Source organism: Podarcis gaigeae, assembly GCF_964106915.1.
Source record: "Podarcis gaigeae genome assembly, chromosome: 11".
Taxonomy (NCBI): Eukaryota; Metazoa; Chordata; class Lepidosauria; order Squamata; family Lacertidae; genus Podarcis; species Podarcis gaigeae.
The window spans coordinates 64,295,666-64,311,763 of record NC_139687.1 but is presented as its reverse complement, the minus strand read 5'-3'; the positions used below and the strand labels follow the sequence as shown (position 1 = coordinate 64,311,763).

General features: G+C 47.9%; 1 protein-coding gene across 17 annotated transcripts in view; it reads right to left on the bottom strand.

The window, feature by feature from the left end:
- The window catches only part of UNC13B (unc-13 homolog B), a 156,312-nt gene that overhangs the window by 72,550 nt on the left and 67,664 nt on the right, over positions 1–16,098 (bottom strand). Inside the window, exon 1 of one of the 17 annotated variants that reach the window (XM_083702519.1) lies at positions 7,220–7,325. The exons of the other annotated variants lie outside the window; for them this stretch is intronic. The gene's annotated coding sequence lies outside the window, so the exon portion shown is untranslated. Of the gene's footprint in view, positions 1–7,219; positions 7,326–16,098 lie in introns of those variants that run through there. 17 annotated transcript variants of the gene reach the window in all.

Here is a 16,098-nt window from a genome sequence, read left to right as displayed (position 1 = left end):
ACAAGTAAAGGATCCCTTCAGCTTCAGCCCCCCCTCCCCAAATTTGCTTTATGAGAATGGTTTCCTTTTCCACCACGGAGACCGGAATTTTATCAAAACTGAAGTCTTAGCAGCAGAGCCCTCTCTATTTATCCCCCTCAGGTACCATATCCTGGCCTATCCATTACCTGCCCAAAGTGCTCCTTGGCAGGCAGCCAGCAGCTCTGCCCTGCTCCCTAAGAGGCGCAGGCACAAGCCAGTTCCAGCTTCAAGGTACGTCTTTGTATGGGCACAGATCTGTCTGTGTGCAGCTATCATTTTCACAAGAAAAATGATGAAAGAACACACAGATAAGGCCTTGCCTGCACACAGAAGCTTTCTTTTTATAGCTTTAAGGTCATCTGCTAATATCCTAAAATCAGTTAAGGGAAGGCTCAGCACAACCACTTAGTCCTCATCCCTTAATGAAGATACAGGCAAGTGAACAGAACGTTCTCCCCCTCCCCATGTTGAAGGTTAGATTGCAATCTCCTAGGAGGCAGGAATACACTTCTTTTTATGACTTTAACAAAATTTACATGCCTCTTCATTGCGCAAAAAAACTTAAGCGGTTTGGAAGAAGATAGGTGCCTCTTTCCTTGCTGTTACTCCAGTGGGGACTAGTGGCATGAGATACGCATATAATACAGAAGACATTTTTATTGGGCCACCTCCTCGCAACTGAGAAATATGCAAGGTTTCACAGAATTGAAACCTTGGACAATTACATAATTCTACACCAACTGCGACTGGCCTAGTGAGCAAGAAACTCAGCCAGTTTCTGTAACTATTATTTTGCATCGGTAAGAAAGATTTACCATAAACCTGGCGAGAGTTAACATTTGCAGTTGTTCCTTAAAAATAAATAGGGGTAAAATAGTGGGTGCTGAAGGGTCCTGGAGGAGGAGGAGGAAGAGGAGGAGGAGGAGGAGAGGAACAGGCACTCGGAGCAGAGCCAGGAAGTCCAGTTAAACCCAGTGACACCACTGAGACCGTGAAAGCTGAGATCCAGGACAAAGCAGGCATTCCCCCTGACCAGCAGAGGCTGGTCTTTGCTGGGAAGCAGCTGGAAGATGGCCGCACGCTCTCCGACTACAACATCCAGAAGGAATCCACCCTCCATCTTGTGCTGCGTCTGAGGGGTGACTTTTAGGTGTTAACGGAACTCTTTATTTGCAAGTTGCCAATAGCATTTGTTTTCACTGTAGCTGTTTAATGTCTTAATATTGTAAGGTAAATAAAAGTTTAAGTAACTGCTGGACTGTTGGTGTAAATGCTAAATAAAAGTTTTTTTTGGGGGGGGGATTGTATTTTAATATTCTGTTGTAAGCCGCCCAGAGTGGCTGGAGAAACCCAGTCAGATGGGTGGGGTATAAATAAATTATTATTATTATTATTATTATTATTATTATTATTATTATTATTAACTGTGGGACTCCCTCCCACAGGAGGCAGCGAGGGCCACCAACTAGGATGGGACAAACTCATGGGGAAGACAGCGATCGATGGCTATGGGTCATGATGGCTATGCTCTGCCTCTGCAGTTGGAGATGACAGAGATGCTTCTGAGACACAGGAGGGGAGAGGGCTCTTGTGCTCGGGGCCCTTCGGGGCAACTGCAAAGTCAAGGGAGAGTTCTGAGCAGGACACAGAACAGCCTCATTGGCTCCACACAGTGGCTCACAACTTGGGGGGCAGTATTTAAACAAGCATTGAAATGCACCCCTTCGACATTATTCCGGCTCCTACACTACTTTTCACCCTGCCCAAGGTAGAAACCCCTGCAGGCTGTATTTCCTATGTGGATTTGCATTCCTCAGCTTCAGATGCTCAAGGACCCTCCTCAAAGAGGGGTCTCTCTGTTCCAGCAAGCCCCCCAGCCTGGCTCAGCACAGCGGGGTCTGCCGACACTCAGCTCCATTCAGAAACTGCTGGAGCAGCGAAACAAAACCCACTTTTCCATGCACAGTATTCAGAATCCCACAGCAGCGTAATGTGTGAAGCACCGTCTCTTTCCCAGTTCTACTGAAAGCTGTCTGCTTTTCTGTTTACTTTTCTGACTATGGACTGGAAGGCTGGGGCGGAAATCTTAATAATTAAGAAGACAACATTTTTCTGATGGAAAAAGCTTCAATTTTGTTTAAGAGAAAAAGCCGCTGGACTGTTTGGAAGGTGTCTGCAGGATCGGCCTGCTACTCAGCTGTGTGTTCTTCTCTTGAGGGCGAGCGGCATTGCCCTGCAAAATCTCGCTTCTTCTGAGGGCACATCAATGACAGTGACACCGTTTCAGCCCACAGAGTAAGCAGTCATTCATTTCCAGTGTCAAAGAACCTAACTATCTCTAAGTGACTAAGCACATTGGAGCAGAGGGGGCAGGCTGGAGACACAGGCATTGGAAAGAGATGGCTGCCTCCCAGATGAAGTTTCACACCTCAGCCCAAGTACAGGAACAATCTCCTAAGAGGAGATGCACAGCTTTGGGAGTGGGGGGCAGGAAGAGAGGCATTTATCGCTAGAAACCTTGTTTGAAGTTTGCTGGGCTTGCAACTTCCACGGAAACCGTTAAGGACCATAATGGGAACGGGTGCAAAAAAAAAAAGCTTATCCCCAGAAGCTCAGGCTGGATAAGCAGTTTATGAAAATATGCAATAAAAACATTCTAAGTTGTTAAAAGCACTAAGATCAGTCCCAGAAAGGAAATATTTTATTTTTTCATATTTAAGCTTTGCAGTCAACAGAGAAAGGCAGCTCCTTAGCAGTGGGGCACCCCACAAGAGCCCCCGCCTACAAGCCCCTGCTATTCAAAGCTGGCCTGACAGGCAGAGGGCACCATCCAGCAGCCACATCATTTGTAATGAGCCACAAGAGAGTCAGCAAGCAAAACCCCAAATTGCTGCCAAGGAGGTGGCAGAGAACTAGCAGGGAGCACAAGGGAAAACAAGGTGCAGCCGCTTTGGGTGCCATCACATGCTCTGTATCAGGGTGGCTAAATTGTGTGCAGGCTGAGAACCACATTGGCCCTCTGGGGGTAGCATATCAAAGGGGGGAGCAGAGCACACCGTGGGCGTCTTTCAAAAGGGCACATGGGGGGGCGGGTCTTGGGGAGCTACAAAAAAAACCCCACCTCTTGGCAGCATGGTATTACAGCAAGGGACCTACGGAAAGCAGTCAATAATAAAAAAATAAAAATGGGGGAAATGGGGGGGGTCCTATCTGGGGGCATAAACTTCTGGGCATCATGAAATCACAACAAACCAATTACCCTTTTTTAAAAAAATACCTTTTTTGAGTCTGGAATTCTATGACACTCCAAGGATATTTGTGTTCCTGGAGAAGACAAAGGCTTGGAGAAGGAGAATCGTGGCCAAAGCAACAAAGTTTAGGAACTGGCAGGTGGAGGATGGGATTTATAGCTTTCAGCTCTCTGCCAGTCCAACGGTGGGTAGGGAGGGAACATGGAGGGCAGTGTCAGGATTTGACCTTAGGATTTCTTCTGGTCCTAAACTCATCTCAGCAGCAATCAAACTGGATCTTGTGGCTGCAGCATACAGCTGATCAGATACCTTGAGCAACCACCACAGCAACAAGGGGAAGAGAAGGGGAGTTTTTATAAAAGCACTCCAAACTCCAACCCCACCTGTGGGGGGCTGATGGATAGCAGCAGCCCATCTAGGGTGGGAGAAGGAAAGAGTCTCTCTCCTGCTGAGATCTTCCTCCAGTAGACTCTCAAAATAGCATTCAAGAAGGCTGCACAATGTGAAAATGTGTATCTGCCTAGCTAGCCTTGCAAGTCTGCTAACCAGCTTTCAGGTGATAAAGGATGCTCCTTTGGTATTAAGGGCCCAGAAAAACTCATTTGAAGATAAGCTGATCCAGTCAAAGATACTGTTGCCTTGCAATAAGGCAGCCATTAAGATGCTGAAATAGCTAATTGTAGCTCCTGGGAAAGCCAATCAAGTTGGAAACATCGATCAACAAGAGTTAAACAGCAAGACACTCATTGTCTCCTAATGCTAAGGATCACCCAAGTAAACTGGATGGAATCACAACACAGAACTCACACACAAAATTCACCTCCGCAAGGCACTATGTGGGGAAATGGCTGGGGAAGCTTTTTTCAAGGCTGACACGAATCTGACTGATAGACACGGGCAAAGCTATTAGCCATGGAAGGTGGGCTAAAATGGGTTTTCCATCTGTCTTTGGTAGCCGTCTCGCTCTGGAGAACCTGAGGCCAGGGATCAGCAAGAAGGCCTCCGGGCTCCTCTCTCATGCCTGTAAGCCTGGAGAGCATGGGCTGGGTGGGCCTAATCCTGCGAGTCAAACCTGGCCGCCTTGCTTTGGGTTAGGCTTGCAAGGCTACAGCAGAAGCCGAAGAATGAAAACTCACAGCTGAGTGCCAAAGGAAAGGTTGCTATGGCAGCCCTTCTCGACATGCGGCAATTCTGACACTTGCTGGGAATTCTTACACGGCACCTTTTATGGCCAAGGGAGGACTACGCCTGCTTCAAACAGGGCCTGGCCAACCTGCCGGGATGATGCTGCTTTCTTGGCTCCATCATCCCCGGAGGCTGGCAAGCAAAGATTGCAATTGCAATTTGATGACACTTCAGGACGACAGTTTCTGTCCCCGTCGCTTGCTTCCCAAACTGTTTATTTTCTAAAGCCTGATCTGCCAATAAGCAAGCTGCTAATCTCAGCGAGAGCTGAAGCAGGCACTACGCGGCTGGATGAATCACGTTTCGGAAGGCAGAGAGCCGAATGAGAACGCTTATCAAAGGGGAAATATTCTAAACTCCAGCCAGAGCAAGCACATGCGCTAGCAAGTCGCTCACCAAGCTCAGAAGGGAATAGAGACTCAGATCAAAATGTTTATAGAAGAAGAAAACGGGAAGCAAAGAGAAGGATGCAAAATAAACAGATGTGGAGATGCTACAGCTGCTGATCAGGGCAGACAATGCTGAGCTCAATGGGCCTGACTCCTAGCTTCCTACATCGCTCTCACAAGATTCATGGGGGCCGTTGCAGAGGCTCAGCCTGGCACAGCCTCTTGTGCCAAGGAATGCATTTGGGAATGTAAAGGGACTCAGGCATCCCAAGCCAAGCTACAGGTCCCATGACATCCTAGTTACATGGCAGTCAGAGGGGACACATGTGGCAGAAAGCAACAAAGCTTTCTGGGGGATGAATGACAAGAACAGAACACAAACTGATTGGTACAAAAAGCCGGTGATAGAACTTGTCAAGTCACTCAGCCTTGAGTAACCAGTGCTGATTGCTACAAGGCTCTGTCATCCTAACCGCCTCCTCCTACGGAAGGGAGAGAAGCCACCTTGAAAGACCTTCCCATTCTCCTACTTGCTAAGAAAGCTTATCACTAATGCCTCCATCAAGATAAGCTCTATGAACAAAACTGAGGCACCCATTAATTTTAGTTAACGTTAGAAGCATTTCAACAATTGGCAGGTGACAATTTTCCTTCAGAAAGGTAAGTAAGCGAAAGAGTAAGCGAAAGTAAGCCTACACAGACTAGCCTACTCTTTGAACAATCTAGAAGCAAAAGTCAACAGACATGGAAACCTACTCTTAGGAACAAGGTATGAAAATTCCAGTAACATTCTCCATAGATCAAGGAATAGCAGATACATTGCAGCCAGAAAAATGCGAGATTCAGAAGACATTTGACCAACTGGGTGCAAAGTGCAAACACTTGAAATGTGCTTGGAAAGTCTTCTGGGGGAAAATGAAACTGGGGGCACAGATGCCCAAGGGGGGCAGTGGACTGGCCACTATTTGATCTATATGCTAAGAAACATGTTTCTTGTTGGCGAGAATGAAGTTTGGTTTCTGACAGCACGACGAGATATTTTGTCTCTGCTCCGCACGAGGATTCAAAGCAGGTTTTTAGCCAGGCAGACATGAAACGGCAAGAGGCAAGGCAGCTTCTGTATCCAAGGTGACGCCAGCGCCCCTGGGAGAGTTGCAGGCCGGCCGCGGCCCATGCCAGGCTCCTCAGATCTCTTTCCCTCCAGACTCCTCTGCAAGGAAATTTGAAGCATGCCAGTTGTTTGCACGGGGAACTTGGGTATGTGATGTCTTGGACAACGAAGGCTGCCCGCTAAAAGCTGTCCTGGTGACACCCAAAAAGAAAAGCAAACCACCTGCAAGCCTCCTGTGTCACTGATTTTATGTTTCTGAACAATCTCCATAAAAGAAATGAACTCGGGTGAATCTGTGCTAGATTGCCATTTCCAGGCAGCTGACTGTGAAAGTTCACGCCCCTTTCCAAGACTGTGGACTCTAACAGGGGCAGCAATGTGCACCCCTGAGAGGAAGGCTGCCTTTTTTCACTCCCAGTTAAACTCCAGGGCCTGGCAAACGGGGCTTCAGCAAAACCGGGACCCAAGTGCCCAGCCTGGGACTTAGAATGGCAAAGCAAGACATCAAACAAGAGTGAATTTCAGCACTCCCATTCCTCCCTGAGGAGCGACTCTCCGTCACTCGTTCTTCCTTGTCAGCTTCACAAGTGGGTTCACACAACAATTATGTGAGGCAGCAAGAAGCTTTTCCTATTTCTGCCTCTCGTGCAAAGCAGAATCCCAGCCAGGGATACTCCCAACCCCCAAGCCAGAGCTGGCTTCAGCCGGGAGAGATGCCAGGGTTCTCTTTGGATGAGGCAGGAGGGCAGAAGAAGGAATCGCAAGGCGCTCGGCACTTACTGCTCTGCCTCCCTCTAGCCTGTCTCAAGACCCTGACGGGGGGAAAGAGTTCAAGGGCAGAAATATTTTCAGCTTTGAGTGCTTCAATTTGGTGAAGTCGCTGCTGAACAAAATAATTCAACAGGCTCCCTAACCACGTGCCCTTCAAATAAGATTCTTCACCATAAAGTAAGTAGTTCTGTGTCCCCCGTCCCCCCCCCAAGTGAATCCCTCAATGCTCAATTCCAGTTGAAACAATTGACATGTAGGAGTCTACCGATCCTCTGATTTGTGAGCATGAAAGACAAACCGCAGAGACAGAGCATGCCAAAATACTCCAGTTGAAGGCTGCTAAGCATTAAGGGAAGCCAGCAGGTCAGGACCTCTCTCTCTCTCTCTCTCTCACACACACACACACACACAAACACTCACACAGAGCCGTCCATCTCCCCCCACCTCTTGAGAGCTGCCTCAAACTTCATGCTTGCAGTCTTAGAACTTACCTTGCGGCTAAAACACACAAAAGCATAAGGAAATGCAAACAGAAAAGAAACTTGGGGAAATCAAAGGAAAGTGAAAGACTACGAAAGCTCCCTTTCCCAGAAGGAGCAGCCCCGGGCGAGGGTGGGGTCTTTCACGGGTCGTGGTGGGAAAGGCATCGGGCTCCACAGCATCCAGGCGGCAGGAAGTGTAAAGTGGAAGACTTTTTAAATCAAAAAAATCCACAGCTGCCCTGAGCCCGCAGGAGAAACAGAGAAGCCGAAGGAGCGGCGAGGTCACTCTGGAAGCGCTGCTCTAGAAAGGCCCTTCCAAGGCACAGCTTGGATCTCCAGCCTGCGTTCAGTTTCCCAGACAGCCAGAGGAGCAGCTCAACTTCGTCCTTCTCTTCAGCATTGTGCTGGGAAAGAAAAGGAAAGCCGCCACCGCCGCTGCTGCTGCTGCCGCCACTGCCGTGCAGCTCCTGTTACTTCAACTCCTCCTCCTCCTCCTCCGTGTTTCTGCCTGGAGCCATGCAGCCCCACACCCTCCCTCTCCCCCGCACACCCTGGCATGAAACAATTCCTTAATTTTATTATCCATTCAGTGGCAAAAAGCAATGTGACAAAAAGCAACGAACGAGCTCCTCCTCGGGAAAGATGAGAGCAGGCAGCACAGCAAGGCGGACACACACACACACACACACACACACGGAGCAGAGCACCCACAACTGATTTCTTCACAGCTCGCTAGGAAAGGGAGAGGCTGCAGGGGCTGCAGCTAATTGCAATTGCATAGTTGCCGGGGGGGGGGGGTCGGTCTTTTTATCCCGTATCTCTTCATCACCGGCTGTACACCCACTCTGGCATTAACTGCCAAAACATCATCACTGGTGCACGCAAACTTGGGCACGGAGACTGTGCTTCAGAGAGAGCCAGGTGGCTCCCCAGCAGCCCTAGAGAGTAGCTGACAACCCAGCCAGTGTGACCCAACGCCCAACAAGAACAAAAATTCCCCACTGGAAGGAAGGAAAGGCAGAACTCTCTGCCCAAACCTCTCCAATGCCTGCTGTTAGCTTTATATTACTTTAAACTGACTTGCATTTATGCCTACTCCTCGCTACTAGTTTAATCGGTTTCTGGCTTTTGCTGCACAGTTATTATTTTTACCATATTTATGACTTGGAACTTGGAAATCACCTTGCAGCCTTTGGGGGGCCCAAAGGGAGAGGTGGAACTCTCTCAACAAGGTTGGAGCTTCTCCTCTGAAGGCTCCACTTCATGAGGCTTCCTCAAGACCAACTTGTCACCCTGAGGCTCACATCAGCGGCTGCTCCTCACGTCTCTTCTTGAGAAGCATGCAAAGTACCCTCCCACCCCACAAAACTCAAGCTCTTCACTCCCTCCTGAGATCCTGGTCAAAGTTTTCAATGCTCGTTTGTTGGGCGGTCCTCTTTGTGTGTTTGGCTGCCTCTGATGGAGGTTTAAGGACACACCCTCTCAAAATGGGAATAGGTGGATGGGTTGTAGCAGCATTGCAGAACACAGCCTTAGTCCTCGTAAGGCACAAATCGGAAGTCAGGGGATCTCTCCCAGCTGGATGAATGGGCAATAAAATGGCAAACGAGGTTCAATCTGAATAAGCATGAAGTGATGAGGACTGGGGGAGAGGAAGTGGGGAGTACATCCCATATATACTGAAGGAGTCTGAGCTGGTGACAACTGACCAGGAGAGAGAGATGTTGGGGTTGCAGTTGAGAAACCAATGGAAATATGGGGCAGTGTGCAGCAGCAGCAGCAGCAGCAGCAGCTGTGAGAAGACAAATTTCATGCTACAGAGTATTAGGAAATAAAGTCTCAAGTACTGTACTGCTGCTATTGAAATTTGTGGTGCAACCACATCTGGAATATTACAAATATATAAAAATAAAAAATTGTCCAGTAACACCTTAGAGACCAACTAAGTTTGTTCTTGGTACGAGCGTTTGTGTGCGTGCACACTTCTTCAGATACCTGACGCTCATACCAAGAACAAACTTAGTTGGTCTCTAAGGTGCTACTGGACAATTTATTTTATATATATATTTCTACCAGACCAACACGGCTACCTACCTGAATCTGGAATATTACAGACACTTCTGGTTGTCTCATCTCAAAAAAGAACATCACAAAAGTGATGTTCATGGTTCAAAATGATCAGGGAACTGGAGCACCACCAAGAAGAGGAAATGCTGACTTTTGGAGATTTTTAGACAGACAGAAGTTGTGTGTATGAAGTGTGGAGGGGGGAGCTTGGGGCAGAGGTTACACACAGTATATGAGAAGCAAAGGTTTAATTTCCCATCAGATTTTTCCCTCTCTCTTTCGATCACCTAGTGAAACTAACTAATAGCAGATTCAGGACACAAGAGAAAAATCCACTTCACATTTTTAATTAACTTACAGAACTTGCTGCCGGAATATGTGATTATGGCAACTAGCTTAGATGGCTTTAAAAGGTTTAGAGAAATTGACTGGGGATGAGTTCACTGGCAGCCTTTAGATCTGCTACAATCAGCAGGTCACTGCTTTCCGTGGGAGTTTTTCACCTTAAAGTCCATAAAACAAAAGCAGTAACTCAGAGCAGGGCTTTCCATGTGGCAGCCCCTGTTTTGTGGAACAGAATCCTTGCCGAGATACAATAGGGGCCAACTATCTGTACTTTCATTAACAATTAAATACATTTTTGTTTGAAAAGGCTTTTCCAGTTGGATGAAGAGGTCTCTGCTTTCAGTGCTTATTCTATATTGTTTTTAAACCCACCGTGAGTTTGTTTTTAAACCTATTTTTAGCCATTTTTATGGTACGTTGTGTTTGGAAAAAGGCATTTTAATTAATTAATTAGTCACAGCATAGTAACTGCTGTTATTTTGGTTTACATTGGCCTGCTGTTTCAATTATGCTTCCTTATTTTTCAGCATGTACCTGTCATCAAGACATCTTTTTTTCCTGATCTGCCTTCTGAGTGAGAGCGAGATGAAGAGATTGTGTGGCTATTTTCAAAAGGCCACAGAAGAATTCGATGGAAATAAATGACCAAAATGCTTTAGCGGAGGGCGAATGATGGGAGTTGCCAACGTTTATGGGGAAAGGGAAGGGTCTGGAGAAGCCAAAATAAGCGCTGGTTCTCTCAGGTGAGTGTGTGGCAGCTGGTGTCAGGTGTGCGTGCAGGAGCCAGGCCCTGTGACCAATAGGACTTTGCAGGACTGGGGCTTTCCTAAGTTTGTTCTAAAGAGGCAAGGCGCAGCCACACAGGTGAGGCCGACTGGTAACTCACAGCACCTGGTGGCAAGAGCTAGGAAGGGATATAAGGTCAGCATTTCCCTTTGGCTTTTTGCCGCAGCAACACGTTTCCTGCCTTGCTGCATTTGGCTTCTTGCTTCCTGATCCTTGAACCTCTGCTTCTTGACTCCCTGCTTCCTGACCCTCGGACCCTTGGCTTCTTGACTCCCGGCTCTCTGACCCTCGGACTCTTGGCTCCTGGCTTCTGGACCCCCCTTCCTGCTCCCACCCCGCGATCTTGCCCCCGGTCCTGATGTCCCCTGCCAGGACTTCGATCGCCCGTGAACCGGACTGTGACAGCTCCAAAGACAAGCCACACCAGGGCAGGTCATCCAACATGAAGCTCACTCCCAGACCAGAGAGCGGAAGGAAGAAAAAGAGATCACCTCCAGACCTAGCCTGGGGAATCTCCTGATGGTCCAATGCCAGGTTCAAAGGCCTGACAGCCACAACCCGTGAGAGACTCCAGGAGCCTCCTGCCAGGAATGCAGAGCACCAACAGGGAGGCTCTCCAAGCAGTTGTGTCAACCCCACCAGGGAAGCTGCTTTCTAATAGCAGCGCCTCCTCAGAACAAGCTGCCGCCACACAGAAGCTCTCTGGATGCATTCCTCGTGGAGGCAGAATAGGGCTTCAGTCTAGATACCAAGGAATTTAAGGTAGCCAAAGACAATCCACAGAGGAAGGGGTTGGAAGAGGTCCACTCTGAGCTGCAGCAGCTCTCCAAGAAAGCTTTATTCAGATGAAGCTGGAGAAGGAACCTGGAAGCTTCTGCAGGCAAAGCGACAGCCTTTCCCTGGGCTTCCACTTCCAGTTAGGAGTTTAAACATTCTGCACTGTGGGGGCTTGGAGTTTTAATTCACTGCTAAGACTTAATTTGGGGCTGAATCAGTGAGGAATTATTAAAACTGATAAAGAAAGAGTTCGGCAATGTAGGCCAAGTGCTTTGATGTCTATGAGGTATACATAATTCTATATTTAAAAAATCCTAGTTATCTCTCTACTTCATTCCAACTTCCTGAAGAGTAAAGCTCTGAACTCCAGATAAACTGTATGGTAAGCAATTCTTCCCTAAGCATGTGGGTGGATAAACCACAGAAGATGCAGCTGAGCCTCTAGCAGAAAATGGCCCATCAAATGCACACCAGAGCGCTCCCCCCCCCTCTCTCTCTCTCTCTCTCTCTCTCTCACACACACACACACACACACACACACACACAAAGGCTCCTGCTCTGGAGAAGGGTGCAAATGCATTAGTGACTGACTGTACAGGGAGAGGAAGACCAATGCTCTGGGAGAGGCGAGGCGGGGTGGGTAACATCCATCAGACGCTAGACAAGAGGGGCTTGAGCTCACATCTCACCCACCTTCTCAGCCCCAGCTCAGCATAAACCACAGAGCAGAAGAGGCTCCCCTCAAGTGTCTAGATAGAAAGAAATTCTCCACAGATGAATTACTGACACCATCCAGTAGCCAATCCATGGTGGCACCTCCGGATGCTGCACCCCCCTGCAATCCCTACACAGATCTGGCTGACACAAGCCACAAAACCACAGCTCGCCCCTATACACGAAGCCAAGCCAAAGCACAACTAAGTGCAATACAGCCATCTTCTCAGGAAAACTCTTCACAAAGTTCAAGAGGTCAAGACACAAAGACTTTAGCAACTAATCCACACCTAATGACCCACCTAAGTGGTACTCAGGATATCACTCAAGAAATCACTCAAGGTATCTCTCAAGTAATTAAGGAACAAAAGAAGAAAAGGCACACTAGCCTGGGAACTTCCTCTCTGCCCAGAACATTGGAGGCTAGACACCACACCCCCTCTACAGTATTTATAGGAACTCAAACATTGAGATCCCGCTCTGTTCCAGTAACAAGAAGCCGAAAGCACCAGCCTGAAGATGACGAGTGAGACCTCGTCGAAACGTCGCCTAGACACCCCAACTTTTACACGGGAAGACACCCGAGGACACCAAAACCTGCATAGAAAGAAATTGTGTCAACAACCCTGACCAACTTCTGATTTCAGAGACTGGCCTCATCTACAATAAACTTCCCAGATCCATTGGTCTCTGGAGGCAGACCACATCCACACACCCTGCTGCCCCATGGAGTCTAAACTAGGGAACCATCTGACCATAGCAAGGGAACTAGACCAAATTCCTCAAACCACCAATCACCTTCCTCCAGCCCTGAACAAAGCACCATGTTAAGGATTGTGGCCCGTCAAATGTTTAGCGGCAGATATTAACTGGGATGTGCACCTCTTACTGGAGAGGTGATAAAATCCTGGGCTGCGTTAGAGCAGAGGCCTCAGCATAGAAAAGGGTTAAGAACGCTGCACAAACATGTCAAGCAGACTCTGCCTAACAACTGCAAGCTCATTTCCTGCACAAACGAGCCCTCTTTAAATAACAAAACAGCCTCTCTTTCGCAATGCATTCCAACAATAAGAAATACATAACAATAATTTATAATAATTATGTATTATTTATACCCCGCCCATCTGGGTGGGTTTCCCCAGCCACTCTGGGCGGCTCCCAATCAAGTGTTAAAAACAATACAGCATTAAATATTAAAAACTTCCCTAAACAGGGCTGCCTTCAGATGTCCTTTAAAAGTAAGATAGTTGCTTATTTCCTTGACATCTGATGGGAGGGTGTTCCACAGGGAGGGCGCCACCACTGATAAGGCTCTCTGCCTGGTTCCCTGTAACCTCAACTTCTCACAGGGAGGAAACCACCAGAAGGCCCTTGGAGCTGGACCTCAGTGTCTAGGCTGAACGATGGGGTGGAGATGCTCCTTCAGGTATACAGGACCGAGGCACAAGACACAAGCAAGGAGGGGCAGGTAGCGCTTTGGCACATCCCAATGCGGAATCAGACAGCAGCTGGTGCTGCTGACCATGGTGCTGAAGGGCATCTCAGCTTGTTCCTCTTGTTTCACCACCTTGTCCACTAACACGGCTAGCTCTGTATCTTAGCTTGAATGACAACAGGAACATCTCCTGCGCCTCCTCCCTGGCAGGCTGCCTCTCTCTGAAAACGCACACAAAGAACCTTTCCAGTGAATATAACTCAGGTTGCCCCAGTCTGCGTCTCTATTTGAAATTGTTTTTGTATATGCAGCTGTTTTAAACTGCATATATAGGATTGTTTGCATATATGCAATTGTTTTTATTCTTGACGATTTTACTGTGAAATCGATTCAAGATATGTCATGAGAAGCAATTCACAAAAGGAATAGGTAAGAGGGCAAATGAGAAGGAGAACATGGCCCAAAACTGTGTCTCGGTGATTCCTTGATTGAGAGAGAGTGACCTCAGGAGTATTCTCAGCTCTTTTCCTGGGAGAAAGTCTTGGATGTACAAGCTGGCAGTACTGACAAAGTTAGGATAATTGTTTAATAATAATAATTGAATTTATATACTGCCCTATAAGCCAGAGGTTGTTGCTATTCCTGTTCCAGAGATTCCTTTCGCTGTGATTTTTAATCCCAGTAAGGGGTTTTATTGTTCTAGCCTTTGCACAACTGTTAAGACAATTCGTTCTATGAGGAATCTCATATATGCAATCAATGTAAACATTTTGCAATCCTCCTGAAGAGCAAAAAGCAACACCTGCCACCTCCTATCATGTGCACCACACTGCCCTTTAAGCCACAGATGGGGAACACCTGTGGCCCTCCAGATGTTGCTGGACTCCCAGCTCTTACCAGCTCCAGTATCCAGCATGGCCAATGAGCAGGGATGGTGGGAGTTGGGAGTCTAATGTGCTCTGGTGGGGCGGGGGGGGGGAGGCACTCCTGCTGTAAACTGACCCATCACCCCTCCAAACACATCCACAGTCAACCCACAACAGAAAGGCTGTATTTGCTGCAGAGAAGATACCCTTTGCTGTTGGTCCTTACAAACTGCGCCTCATTGCAAGAAGGGAGCTTCCCACTGCACTGAACCAGAACTGACACAACAATGGTGCTTTAGACAGACGCTTTAAATCTCTCCACTGCACCCGCCACAAAAAGCAGGACCCTCCAATTAAAGCTGCTGAGACGAGATAGCTCTCAAAAGCCCAGGGCGAGGATGAGCTCTGTTTGAAGAAAGGGCTGTGAAGCCCCACCTGAGAAGAAGGCAAGGCTGAAGGATGGGGCGAAGTCAAACAACGGAAACCCGTTTGCCCAAAGGCAGCAGCCAGACAGTGTTTGCAGCAGAAGGATTAGGCGGATCAAGCTCTCTAGCCTGCTCTCTTGATTTCATTTCTGCCAATGAGTCTCCCAGCCAACAGATGGTAACTGCAGGAGCTTCACCCCTTCGTGCATTTGGAAACCCAGGGTTACTGCTGGCATTTTAGCACTGATTTAAACTTAACCCCTTCAATATGCAGCTCCTGGATAATTTTTGTTGTTACCGGGGGACTGCACAACATCTCCCAAGCCCTTCAGTGCCATCCAAGCACCTCTGAACACCAGCTGCTGGTGATCCTGTGTCCTGCTCTTGGGCTTCTCTTGGCCACGGCATGAACAGGATGCCAGACCAGATGGGCCCCCTGTGGTCTCTCCAGCTTCAGAGCTCTCCTGATGCTCTTATCAAGGTGCCGCCTTTGCACCTCTCAACAGCTCTAACCATTTGCTCTTTCTCAATATTATCAGCTTTGACATATTTCCTGGGGTGCCCTGTCCACTTAACCTCATTTGTTAGATAGATAAATAATAGAAAAACTGTGCCCTGCGCATCTCCTGTTTATTTCTATGGGGCTCAAAAGAGGGATATTCCCAGATGATTATGTCTTGAGCTAGAGAAGGTTCCAAATGGGAGAAGACGATGTTTGCAGGGCTTTCTTTCTCCCAAAAGCAAATGCTTCCTGTGCACAAACGGTTTGGACTTCATCTGCATAATTTATTCCCCAGAATTCTGTTTCACATATTTGCTTTGGCTTAACATTCAGTATCCCTTCTGCTTGGGAAGGACTTCTGTGTCCTAATGACAGCCCTCGCTCGTTATTTAAACAGAAAAGCAGCCGCTGGTGTTTACCAAAGTGCCCACAACTTCTGCATTCTGCCTCCACTCCAAACGGGTTGTCCAGATGGCACCTCTGACCACAGAAATGCCCATTGATGCATCATAATGGGTCTCCAAAACACCACCAGAAAAGCATACTAAACCATAAGGCCATGACAGATGAGCCCCCTTTATGAGATTATTGGACACTTTTCAAAACGAGGCAAAGAGAATAAGGAAAGAAAAAATGCATCCACATCCTAAGCTGACCATGTCTGAAAAAGGAGCTGCAACTTACCTGTGCACCTGCCTGCTTCTGTGCTAGGGGGAGGGCTATAGCTCAGTGGTCCGGCATCTGCTGTGCCTGCAGAAGGTTCCAGGTTCAAAGCCTGGCTTCTCCAGACAGGGCTGGGTGAGACCCCTCTCTGCCTGAAATCCCAGAGAGGCCTGGCCAAATCAAAGTAGACACTGATGATGGGTCATGGCTCTGACTCACTATACGGCAGCCTCCTTTGCTCCTGAAGGTGATGGACTGATTTAAAAACACATGAAGTGGCAGGTTCACCCCCCTGGGCAACCTGCTAG